Here is a 13,717-nt window from a genome sequence, read left to right on the forward strand (position 1 = left end):
CAGGAAGAGAAGGTGGTTTTTCATAAGACAAAGAATCAAACTCTTCATAATTAGAGGTGTGAGAAGAAGAAGTTTGAGAAGCGGCCACAAAATTATTGTTCATAAGCTCAGGTAAGACTGATTGATCTCTAGTTTCTTCCTTCTTTTTACCTTTAAGATCTCTAGGAGGAACCCTATACTCACCTACAAAGGTGGGATTAAAGTCAAGAGATCCCCAATCGTCTTCTGCGAAAACCTTCTCAAGATCAAAAGCCTTTTCATGTGTAGATTCAAGTCGAGAAGGATCTTCTTTAGGAGCTTTAGACTCATCCAAAGAATTTTGATTATCAGAGGGTGATGATTCATCCATAGGTATCTTGTTTAACGAGTCATCACTAGAAGAGGAAGGCTTAGAAGAACTCCCTTTGGAAGTAGATGTTTGCAAACAAGCCTGAAGTTTAGTATCACCTATCAAGGTATATGTCTTATTGTTATAAATAAATTTAACTTGTCTATGCAATGTAGAGGGGACAACTTTCATACTGTGAATCCAAGGTCTCCCTAATAACAAGTTGTATGTTAGATTTCCCGACATAACATGGATAGGAGTAGGCAAAGTAACAGGTCCCACTGTGATTGGTAAGGTGATAATACCTAATGAAGACTTAGCCACATTATCAAAGCCTCGAATGGGATGAGAGTCAGGCTCAATAAGGGATGTATCCACATTCATCTTATGCAATAGATTAATGCTACACACATTAAGGCCAGAGCCATTATCTACCAGTGTTCGTCTTATAGCCGTGTCATTTATGATAACCATAATCATCAAGGGATCATATTGATGTTGAATTTCACTAGTAGGTAACTCATCTTGGGTAAACACAATTTGAGCTTTAGGATTCATCATAGAGTTAACCAAAGATGCTATATTACTAGATGTATTCGGTGGAGGAACATTCAAATCTTTCAAGGCATCTTGTAACATTCCATGATGAGCAGAAGAAGTTTGGATCAAATCCCAAAGGGATATCTTAGCAGGGGTAGTTTTAAGTTGTTCTATGAGATCATAGTGCTTACTAAGCATTTGTGAAATACGTGGAGCTTGCGGAAGAATTGGTTGGGAAGGAGGAAGTGAAGTTGGGATAACTGGAGGAGGATTAGGTTGCCTATTGTTTCTTGTGTTATAGGTATGAGCAACCGCATGATAACTCTCTCTAGTCATTTGCTTAGCATACTCATAAGGGCTCTTAGAGGAATAACCTCCTTGCACAGTAATAACAGGTTTCTTAGGAGTGCAAAAAGAATCATTAGCATAACCACCTTGAACCACTAAGATAGGCCTATTTAAAGGTTGAGAATTTTGAGAAGGACAAGCACCTTGGACAGTGAAGAGAGGTTTGTTAGGTGTTTCATTCACATGTATCAAATTGATTGAGGATGGTTTAGAGAAATGAACAAAAATGTTAAAAGAATTATTGATAGTCTTCTCTTGCACTAAAATCTTATCACGGATCAAATCAATTTTAGGAGAGAGACAAGGGATAGGCATTGATGTTCTAGTAGGAAGAGTAATACTAGGAAAGGGATTGTCATCCTCTATCAAAGGATCTACATGGGGAATAAACTCTCTAGGAGAAGGATCAACATTACTCTCTAAAGTCTCACTTTTGAGAGGGAGATCTTTGAAAGAGATGTTAAACATCTTGCTTTGAACTAGGGTTTCCTTATGAGTAGAACCAAGTTGAGGAGAGGGAGATGCTTTATTTTTAGAGGGAGAATAATTGAGATTCAAGGAAGGAGAGAAACTATCAAGGGAGTTTCCAATCTTGATTTCATCCCCTTTGGCTAGGGCTAGAGAATAATCTATACCTTCTTCTAATGGTTCATCCCAAATAGTGAGGTTGTTGAAAGGAATGTTTGAAGTATTGTCAATTTCGGGAGAGGAGATAACATTGTTTATTAATTCCTCATCCTTAGGAGGGAGAGCATCAATAGATGTGTTAAACTCATCCTCTTTCCTCAAAATATGTTCAATAGGGGAGAGAGAATTAAGGAAATTGCTTATTATTTCATCTTCTTTCTCTAAGGGATGCTTATGGGTAAGACCAACTTTAGGAGAAGGGTAAGCATTTACCATTAATTCGTCATCTCTAGTGGGAATTTTGTTGGAAAAGGAAAGGCCATCACTAGGAAATGTAGGGATAATGTCATCTTCTTGCACAAAAGGATCCTCATTCAACAAAGCATGATCATATCTATTAAAAGGTTTATCTTTTGATTCAAAAGGAGATATCTCTTCATAGAGGGGATCATTGAAAACAACCATGTTACTAGATTTAGTGGAAGAGCTAATAGGAATGTACCCTTGAGAGGAATCATTCGACTTATCTTTCTCATCACAATGAAATGGCATAGTAACAATGTTTATGAGTTTTTGGTAAAATGAAGGTTTGGTATATTTAGGTTTCAAAAATTCATCTAAATCTTCATCTAACTCATAATCATCACAAATATGAACATCTTGCAAATAAAAATCTGACATTTTGAAATTGCATAAAATTTAAACACACAATGCAAAGAAACACACTTTTTTTTTTTTTCTCTTTTTAATGAAAATGAAATGAAAACACACTAAATCTAGATCTAGATCTAACAAATGCAATGCAAGAGGAAGCAATGATAGATTCACGTCAGGTTCACCAAAATGTGTAGGAGAAAAAGTGACACTAAGCAAACATGCCCTAATCCCACTTTCAATCACACATTTGTGGAATACGAAAGAGCCTAGAGGTATCACACAATTGGCTACTTCTTCTTGTGAAAGAGAGAGCCACGGGCTACCTATTAGGATTTCTATTCCTTTGTTGTAATTGAAAGATGAAATGATGTAAGTTCAATCCCTAACCCCAAAGTGCAAGTATGAACTAATAACAAGATTACAGAATTGAACTTAAATGATGGAAAACTGTAAACACAAGGATAAGACAAGAATGCAAATGCGTACCCAGAGTTAAAATCTGACTGAAAATGTTTGGGACGGGGGTGCGGGCGCCACTGTCCTGATTTTGCCCTTGAAACTGCTCCGGAAACTGCTGTTTTGCACTCTGGAAAAGCTGTCAAAAATGCTGAAAATGCTGTCTGTCAGGAGGACCAGGGTGCCCAGTGCCCCTGTCCCAGGGACTAGGGCGCCCAGTGCCCCTATCCTGGTAGGACCAGGGCGCCCCACACCCTTGGTCTTTTGCTCTGAAATTTGGTGGGAAGGTCGGTCTCAGTCTGCTTCTCCCGGATCTGCAACCTGTGGCGTCGTCCGAGTCCCGAAACCTGCACTTATATCTGAAAAGGTGTTTGGGCGGCTATATAGGGTTTTGCCTTAGTCAAACCCCTGCTTCGGTGATTTCCACCTCCACGGATAGCCAATTTGTATTGTAAAATGTATTGTGTGTGCAGACCTAGTGTGTGTGCAAGGTCCTAAAATGCAAGAAAGCAAACTAGAGCAACCTAGAAAGTAAACCCTAGTTGCTTGTAAATGATAATGTAAATGCTCTAAATCAAGATGCAAAGTGATCTAAAAGCATGAATAAAGGATATGTTGAAGCTTATGCAAAGACATGAAAACAACATGAAATCATACCCAACCCTCAAGGGAGGAGTACAAGCCAATCTTCAGTCGGTAATCTCCTATTGTTCTTCAATGTCTTCCAAGCCCTAAATGGATGAATGAAATTGATAAATGCTTGATAGAGGAATGTTGAATGTTGTTGAAGTCTTCAAGATCTGCTCTTTCGCTGCATATGAGGTCCTGAAAACCAAAAATCGGATCTTTTCAAATGAAGAAAGAGAGCTCTTATATATGAAACCCTAGGTCTTAATTTCATCTTTTGGCTGACCTAGAGATTGAATATCCCGCCAATTTCTTGGGGTTAAGCTTTATTTTATGATTGGATCGTGCTCCCAAAATTTCGAGAAAAATGTCCGGGACCATGTGCACCAGGCGCCACGGTCCCGACAACTTTTCACCAAATTTTCAGGGCCGTCGGATATGATGATTTTAGAGAGAATCCCAAAGTTACAGGTGATTTCGAGATGTTTTGACCCCCGAAATCAAGCCCCCAAGTTCAAAATAGGACCTAATTAGGGTTTTTGATTAAATGATGTATTGGAAGAATAAAATGAAAGGGGCGCACTTTAATGAAAAGGGCCCAACTTTATGATATAGGAGATGATAAAATAGAACCTTAGACCTAATTAATTTAATTAATTAAGTGCTAAAGGGGAAATGCAATGCAAAATGCAAAATGCGCCAAGGCGGGTGCTAAACTAGGTGTGAAATTGTACCACCCTAGCAAGTGCGTAGAATTTACGACGCTACACATACATACATATAGATATCGCAACAACATCACATCTTGTACACAACACTTGTTAGCACAATTTACATTTGCATTATCATATTCATCTGCATTACATACATTCACATTTGCATCATGCATACACATATAAAACATAAAAGAAAAAAAATATTACATTGCAGCATATACATATTTGCATCCATATCATAAGCATCACATAAGAACATCTCATCACATAGGTACACATGCATATAGCTGCTGCAAAGATGAATCATCTCATATATATATATATATATATATATATATATATATATATATATATATATATAAAGTGTCATGATACAATGATGTCAAAATCATATGGCTACAATCACCCGAATGTGTCTACATCATCATACAAAAATGCTACAATATTGATACATAGGGAGCCCTCTAAGGCTATGATGAACTCCCTCCCTCGGATTCGCCTGGCCTCGATGGAATCTGAGCCCCTGAAGGACCCACCCTAGGATCATCCCTCCTATCCCCTCTCTCTGGTGGTGGTGGAGGACCCATAACCCCACCACTAGATGCCTGTCTCCTCCAGCTCCCTCCCATAGCTGTCGCTGTCCACGATGATCTATGGAAGCTCCTCGCCCACTGATCCACTGGCACTACACCATAATAGAGGTCCCACCAGTAGGCAATCTCCTCTCCTACCCGTAGAACATAGGTGTATCTGGCCCTTGTATCCTTTGTTTCCTGTCTGCCCGCCCTCAGTGCTATCTCAGCCTCTGTATAACACTGAATAGCCTAATCCCGCTCCCACTTAGTATCTTAGAGCCTCCTCCTGAGCTGATCCCTCTCCCTCTCCAACTCTTGGATCTCATCTGCCTGGCCCTACCAGATCTCCCTCAGCTCTATTAGCTCATCCTCCTCTACGTTAGCCCCCTCAGCCTCTGCCTGTGGCTCCCCCTATCCAGGCACCTGCCCCTATGCCTATACCTATACTGGTACCTATCCCTGTACCTGTCCCTATCCCTATACCTATCTTTGTACCTATCTGGGACCCTATGCTACTGGCACCTGTAGCGGTAATCCACCATGACCCCTCACCACCCGAGCCTATCTCTCCTCTGCTCCCTCCCTCCGTGGTGCAACCCTCCTCTCTCCAACTACCCTCCTCCTCCTTCATCAGCCTCTACCACCATTAGCTCCATCATCATCATCATCCCCACCATCATCTCCCTCAAATAACTCTCTTGGATCTGTCAAGCGTGGGAATGGATGCTCGGCCCAGTAGGCTGTATACTCGGCGTCCATGCCGACATCCTCGACCTCTGGCCACATGTCTCAAGGTAGAGGTACCATCTCTACCAGCTATGTCATAGCCTGATCATATGACAATAGGGGCCCAAACTGTGCCTGATCTCTGACAGTCCGTGCATACATGCCTGAGCCCCGTGCAATCCTCTAGATCCTGCCAAACTGCCTGCAAACCCTATCCACTAGCTGCCTCTCTAGCACATAGGGCATCTACCCAATCAGATACCTACTCTTGAAGGTGTAGGGAAGCTCTATTGCATCGTCCTCCCACTCTTCGCATCCCAGATATGGCCTCCATATGACCACATCAATATCATCTATCACTTGTTGCCAATGCTCTAACCTGCCAATCCGTGGCTGCGACGTGATCATATCATACAGGTGTACAAAATTGCATCCATGTCCCTTGCCTCTGAAGTGTATCGGCCTCATCACTGGCAGATGCTCATAAGCCCACACCTGTAGCAATGTCACCCCGCAGCCCAATCCCACTGATCCATGGTATACGAACTAATGCAGCTCATAGTAGAGGTGTGCCAGCACACATGGTCCCTAGGCATATCTAGTGTGCTATGTTACCAATGTCTCTAATGCACCTCCCCAGCCCATAGCCAACCCTCGTGTCGCTTTGTCAAGACACAGGAACCCACTGATTGCTCCTCCTATCACTACTGGCAGCACCAATCCTGTCATAGTCATTGTGTCCCAAGCAACATGCCCAGCCCTCATCTCCAATCCAGGGTCTTGGAACACTCGTCTCAGTGCACCCCTATCTCCATCTCGATCATACAGAATCAGATCCCTGTCGATTGGTATCCTGAGTATCCTATATACATCCTCTAGGGTGACTATCATCTCACCCATCGACAAATAAAATGTACATGTCTCAGAGTGCCATCTCTCTGCCAGTGCAGTCAGCAATCCCATGTTTGCCTGAAACTCAGGCACATACAGGACATGTCTCAATCCCATAGCCTTAATCACTGCTCGGCCCCCAAGTGTCAACTCAGGTCACAATCTCTGTGTCGATGAGAATCTCTCCCATGACTCTAGCATCGGCAAATACTCCTGCAGTCAAGCAAATCAATCATGTCAGTCATAGTGGCATTCACTGTTTATCACAAAATGCTACTTTTTATCTAAATGCATATGGCTATCTATCCTAGTGAAACTCACTGTTCATCACAAAGTGTTGCTATCTATCCTCGTGACCCTCACTATTCATCACAAAGTGTTGCTTCTACCCTAGTGGTACTCCCTGTTCATCACAAAGTACTACGTGTTTTGCACTCCTTGTTAATCACAAAGTATTGCTCACATTTGCACTCCCTGTTCATCACAATGTGCTACTCATATTTTAGTACTCCCTGTTCATTACAAAGTACTCTATCTTGGTACTCACTGTTCATCACAAAGTGCCTTGATCTCTCTTAGTCTTCCCTAGAGGACCTTCTTGAGTGTATCCTCTCAGTAGCTTATCCAATCGACAGCATATGTTCATCACAGAACTGCCGATTTGACTTAGAAGATGAAAAATTCACATTTTTTTGGACATAAATGCACTTTCCTAACATAAACGCACTTAAAGACTGCACAGACGTGCCTAAAAAACACAGACGCACCTACAAGACACAGACGTGCCTATGCTCTGCATAGATGCGCCTGGGTGACACAGACGTGCCTTCTTGGCACAGACGCCCCTACATTACATAAACGTGTCCGCATTTGACATAAACACATTTCTAAACACAAACGCGCCTGACACCAACACAGACGCGCCTAGCGGACATAGACGCGCCTGACACCAACGCAGACGTGCCTGGCACCAATGCAGACGCGCCTAAACATTTTTGACATTTTTGGGACCCTATTCTAAGTGCATTTATTGCCCTATCTATCATGCATTAATGACAAAAATAAATGCATCGAAGTATGAGGAGGTTTGGTGGTACTTACCGGCTCTCCTGCCTCTGCTGGCCTCTAGAATCAGTGAACGCAGTCGAATCTATGAATGAAAGCCATTGCTGCTGACTGCTTCTGCTCTTTTCTCGCTCTGCACTCTGATCTCGTGGATGTGTGGATGCCAATGAGGATGTATTTTCCCCCGTGGTCTATCTTATACCCTACCCTCACCTTAGCCCTCGTTTCCTGAGTCAGTCTTCTTTATCCCGTGACTTTGTCACTTTACCTAGTCAGTCCATTCTATCCCATCTTTCTTATCGAGAGATTGTCTATGGTCTTTTCAGACATTTTCATCCAATCTTTCGAGGGGGCATATCATTCCCATCTTGGGGCAACTCTGTATCAGTTCATCTTATCTTCTTTGAAACAATGCGACAAGCCAAATTGTCTCAAAGAGGGGCAAAATGTAGACACCCAAAATTGTCATGTCTAATTAAGTAAATATTTTATTTATTTAATTATCTAAGCCTAATTCTTCTATTAATTAAATAAATCTTTATTTATTTAATTAATTCATTTATCCTCTTCCAGCCTTATTTCTCATTTAAATAAATACATTTATTTATTTAAATTATCTTTTTCCTAAATTAAATAAATATTTATTTATTTAATTGATCTCATTTCCTCTATTAATTAAATAAATCTTTATTTATTTAATTAATTCATTAACCTTTTCTACTTATGACACATATCATTCATCTCTTAATTCCTACACTACCTACCTCTTTCATTATTTTATTATTTCTTCTACCTACCCTCTAATCTTAGCCGACCTCCCTTTTACACCTCTCAATCTTATCCCTCCATTTCTTATAGTGTCTTCTATTTAAGGAGATGCTTCCTTCATTATCAAACCCTAATGACTTGATCAATTGATTACACTACGATCCTACTTACAACCACATTCCGTTCTTTGTTGAGCTCTTGTGCACATAAAATGTGAGAGCAAATATATCAAGGAAGATCAATGGAGATAGGAAAAATGGAGATCAAAACCGTATTGGACATGTGATGTTATAATCTTTGTGATTTCATTTGATTTGCATTGTTTTAGGTAATCTTCATATGTTATGGTGGATCTTTGTTGTTGTTAGGCTAGGGTTTGGTGGTTGAATTCATTTAGCCTTGCAATATTGTTATTATTGTTATCCATTTTCACCATATACAGTAAGCTACTTTAGAGTATTTGGTAGCAAGTCTTATATCAAGAGAAGTGAACACTAGAGGAAGTTTGATGCAAAATGTGATGAGGAAATATTCCTAGGGTATTCCACCAAGAGAAAAGCTCTCAAGTGTTTTAACAATAGGACTCAGAGAATTGTTGAAAGTATTAATGTTAGAGTTGATGAAACCTTTGAGAAACCTACAGAAAATAGTAGCGAGTGAGTGGTAGATGAACTGGGTGTAACCTTCTGGGAACTGGTTGCAAAACAACCAAGTAATAGTGCTCCTACACTAGTAGATGCTGCTGTAGATGTAGATGAAGATGAGGATGAAGAGGAAAAGCAAGAGGAATCAACTAAAATCATTCCTAGGTATGTAAAGCTGCATCACGATCAAAAAAAAATCATAGGGGATAAGGATTCATGAATACTTACAAGAAGAAAGGTCAGTGAGAATTCTTGCATGATTTCTGAATTTGAGCCCAAAACATTTAAAGAGGCACACAAAGATGAAGACTAGATTAAGGCTATGGAAGAGGAACTTGACCAGATTGAAAATAATGGTACATGGTCTTTGGTACCCAGACCTAAGCATAAAAATGTTATTGGCATCAAATGGGTTTTTAGAAACAAGCTAAATGAAGATGGCACAGTGGCAAGAAATAAAGCAAGATTTGTATGTAAGGGATATGCTCAAGAAGAAGGTGAAGACTATGGAGAAACCTTTGCTCCAATAGCTAGATTGGAAGGAGTTTTAATGCTACTTGCATATGAAGCCTTCAAGGGATTCATAGTGTATCAGATGGATGTAAAATTTGCATTCCTAAATGGAATACTTGAAGAAGAAGTGTATATAGAGAAACCAGATGGGTTTGCCCTATCAAAAGATAGTGATATGGTGTGTAGGCTACATAAAGCCTTGTATGGATTGAAGCAAGCACAAAGAGCATTGTATGAACATTTACACTCTCACCATGTGAAGATTGGATTTGAAAGAACAAGTGAAGATAGAAATATCTATCTGAAGTTAGAAGGAGATCAGATTCTGATATGTGAAGTGTTTGTTGATGACATAATTTTTTGTGGAGATGATAAGATGAGCCATGCATTTGCAGATGAAATGATGAAGGAATTCAAGATGTCACTAATCAGAGAGATTAAGTTCTTCATTGGATTATAGATTCAACAAAAGAAAGATGGTATCTTTATCACTTAGTCCAAGTATGTCAAAGAGGTGTTGAAAACCTTTGGCATGGAAGATAGAAAATTGGTTGGTACACCAATGATGACCAGTTGTAAATTGTCAAAAGAAGATGATTCGGTGTTGGTGAATGAGAAGAAATATTGGTCAATGATTGGTAAGTTGCACTATGTAGTACACAATAGACCGGACATTGCACATGCAGTGGGCATTGCTACACATTTTTAGAAAAGTCCAAGAGAATCCCACTTGGTAGCAGTCAAGCGGATTCTTAGATATCTGAAGGGAACTATAGATTATGGATTGTGGTATCCATACAATAATGATTTCAATCTCAAAGTGTTTATCGATGTCGATTGGGTTAGTGATGTGGGTGACTGGAAGAGCACAACCAGTGGTGCATTCTTTCTCGGTGGTAGACTAGTCTCATGGATGAGCAAGAAGAAAACTTGTATCTCTCAATCCATAGCAGAAGTAGAATATGTAGCAACATTTATGAACTATACTCAGAAAATTTGGATGAAGCATGTATTAAGTGGTTTCAAAGTACCTATATCTGAACCAGTGAGTATATTTTGTGATAACACAAGTGCAATTAATATTTCCAAGAATCTGGTATTGCATGCTAGAACCAAGCACTTTGAGCTCAAGTATCATTTCTTGAGGGAGAAAATTCAAAACAAAGAGGTTGTATTGGAACATGTTTCCAGTAAGGAGTAGTTAGCAGATATATTCACCAAGTCTCTACCAAAGGCTACATTTACCTATTTAAGAGGTGAATTAGGGGTGTTTCCCCTTCAAGAGGTGAACTAAAGGTATGTGCTCAACATCACTCAAGTATTGCATTGTCAAATCTTTTCAGGATTGATGTGTTGAAGGATGCTACTCCTTAGGGGGAGTAGCATAGCGAAACATGGAACCTTTTGCCTCTACTTTGGCATTATTGTGAAAGGGGTAGAAGATGTGAAGCAAAGAAGACATTTGCAGTATTGAAGACATATAATATGGAAGAAGATGTAGAGATATCTTTGTGTATTGCCATCAATGCCAAACGGGGAGATTTTTGGCATATGTGTAGAGTTTGATGACATGATGAAAATTTATGTTGTCATTGATGTCAATATGATGAAGTGTGAACCGGTATGTTGAAGTAAGTAAACTGGCAAGTGAACCAGTATGATGAAGTGTGAACCAGTATGTTGAAGTAAGTAAATTGGCAAGTGAACCGATATATGCAAAGTTTGTATTAGGGTTTCACTTGATATGACTACCGATTGGTAGTTCAGGGTTTCCGGCTGATGCATTCTAATTCTATGTGATTCAATCGATGACACCCTATAATGAGTTAGCATTGAAATGAAGATTAGATCATGTTGCCATGTTAGCCTTGTACGCATGAAGGATTTCCTTGAGGATCTTGCATGAGAAGATTAATTCTATCTACCTCGAGAATGTGCAAAATCTTAGTAAATGATGGAGAGCATGTGGTGGGTTATCAGCTTCCAGAAGTGGTGAAGAATGGATGATGCAGAACGTCTTGAGATTTTTTCAAGATTGTTTTACCCTACATAATGTGATTAAATGGTCAGGATTGGAACGACTACATTGATAACCTAGATGCTTAGGGTTTTAGGTTTTGGCCATCGACCTAATTATTGTCTATAAGGTTGATGATGATTTACATTTGAAGTTGTTGGCAAATGAATGTATGTGAGGTGATTCTTGCTAGACTGGACAAGTGAGTAGAGATTTGTAGAGTGTGATTGCAGATGAAAAGGAATTGAAGTGAATCTGCCTTGGCATTGAGTGTTGTTATCAGATCAGTGTATTACTTGTTGACTTCTAACCATTTCATCAGTTGGAAAATCCCTTTACTGGGTAGTTTTAATAGGCCTTTTGTAAATCCTTAAGATGGTGACTCAAAATCATTGAGTTCTTCAAATCCTCTTGCGAGGTAACCTTTAACAGGGTTTTAACCTCTAACCGAGTATTTAGCCATCCCTTAACCTGGTGATCCCTAGCAGGATCGGTTCCTAGGAGAACCTATTCTAAAGTCTTTAACCGGACTAGGCTCCTAACAGAGTGGACTTTAGAAGAGTTCAAGAACAACTTGTGGGTATTCATCCCCACCGTGGTTTTTCCCAGTTAGGTTTCCACATGAAAAAATTAGTGTGTTATGTGTGATGCTTTTTCATGTGATGATTCAATATTTTTTGTTAAGTGGTAATGCATGCTGATCTAATGGTCATTGTACTTCTGATGTATTACTTTCTTAATCATATGGGGAAGTTGTGATGAGATATTAGGTTTTGAGAAGTTATAAGTGTTACCAGTTTATGTCTTACACGGTCTTACTGTGTTTTACCGGTATTGTCTTGGTTTAGGTTGGTGATGTTGTTTGCCAGTTAGTGTAGTCTTTGTAGTTTAAGTTGTCAAAGAATTTTTTGTCTGTACTATTTCACCCCCTCGTCTCAGTACGTGTTAGGTATTTACTATTCATCATTATTCATCATCACGACATAGACACATTTCTACAACATAGACATGAATCTACAACATAGATGTGGTTAAAAGGTTTAGAAACACGATTCAGAAACACAGATGTCGCTCTGCAATCTAAAAGATGTAAAATACTGTCAGCTATGTAGACGCGATTCCAGAGGTCACAAAGATGATAAAAAATCAAAAGCACGGTTCCAGAATGTGCAAACACGAAAATGTCAAAATGTTGTCAGAAATATCGGATCTACAACTTCAAATACACAAAATGTGCAACCAAGATGTTAAATGCAAAATGACAAGGGTGCCATTGGGCATGCCAAAATGTTTATGGTGAAAGTGGATAATGGAAACAACAATACTGAAAGAATAAAATAGATTCAACAACAAAACCCTAGCCTAACAACAACAAAGATCCACCAAAACATATAACGATTACCTAAGACAATACAAATCAACAAAATCACAATGATGATACCATCACATGTCCAATAGGGTTTGAATATCTATTCTTCCTATCTTCAATGATCTTGCTTGATATATTTGCTCTCATATTTTGTGTACACAAGAGCTCAATAAAGAATGGAAGTATGGTTGCAAGTAGGCTTGATCAAATATGAAAGTTTGAATGCTAGAATACTTGGGAGATGAATAGAATGATTAGGATGCTTAGGAGGACTGATAATGAAAGAAGAAACTCCTTATATAAAAGACACTATAAGAAATGGAGGGATAAGATTGAGAGGTGTAAAAGATAAATGGTCAGCTAGGATTAGAGGATAGGTAGTGTAGGAATTAAGAGATGAATGACATGTGTCATGGATAGAAAAGGGTAATGAATTCATTACATAAATACAAATTCATTTAATTAATAGAAGAAGTGGGAACAATTAAATAAATAAAAGTATTTATTTAATTTAGGAAAAAAGATAATTTAAATAAATAAATGTATTTATTTAAATGAGAAGTAAGGCTAGAAGAGGATAAATGAATTAATTAAATAAATAAAGATTTCTTCAATTAATAGAAGAATTAGGATAAAATAATTAAATAAATAAAAACATAATTTAATTAGGCAACACAATTTTAGGTGTCTACACATATAAATATGATTTTAATCATACAATTCCTTTTCTGATACTATAATTATATATCTTTCCCTAAGTGCAGTTAGCTTAAGGTTTTTCAAGTCTCTTTTTGTATCTTTCCCCAAGAGCAGTTAGCTAACTTTTGTAATCATTTCATACATAGTGGAT

Source organism: Cryptomeria japonica, chromosome 7, assembly GCF_030272615.1.
Source record: "Cryptomeria japonica chromosome 7, Sugi_1.0, whole genome shotgun sequence".
NCBI classification, from domain to species: domain Eukaryota; kingdom Viridiplantae; phylum Streptophyta; class Pinopsida; order Cupressales; family Cupressaceae; genus Cryptomeria; species Cryptomeria japonica.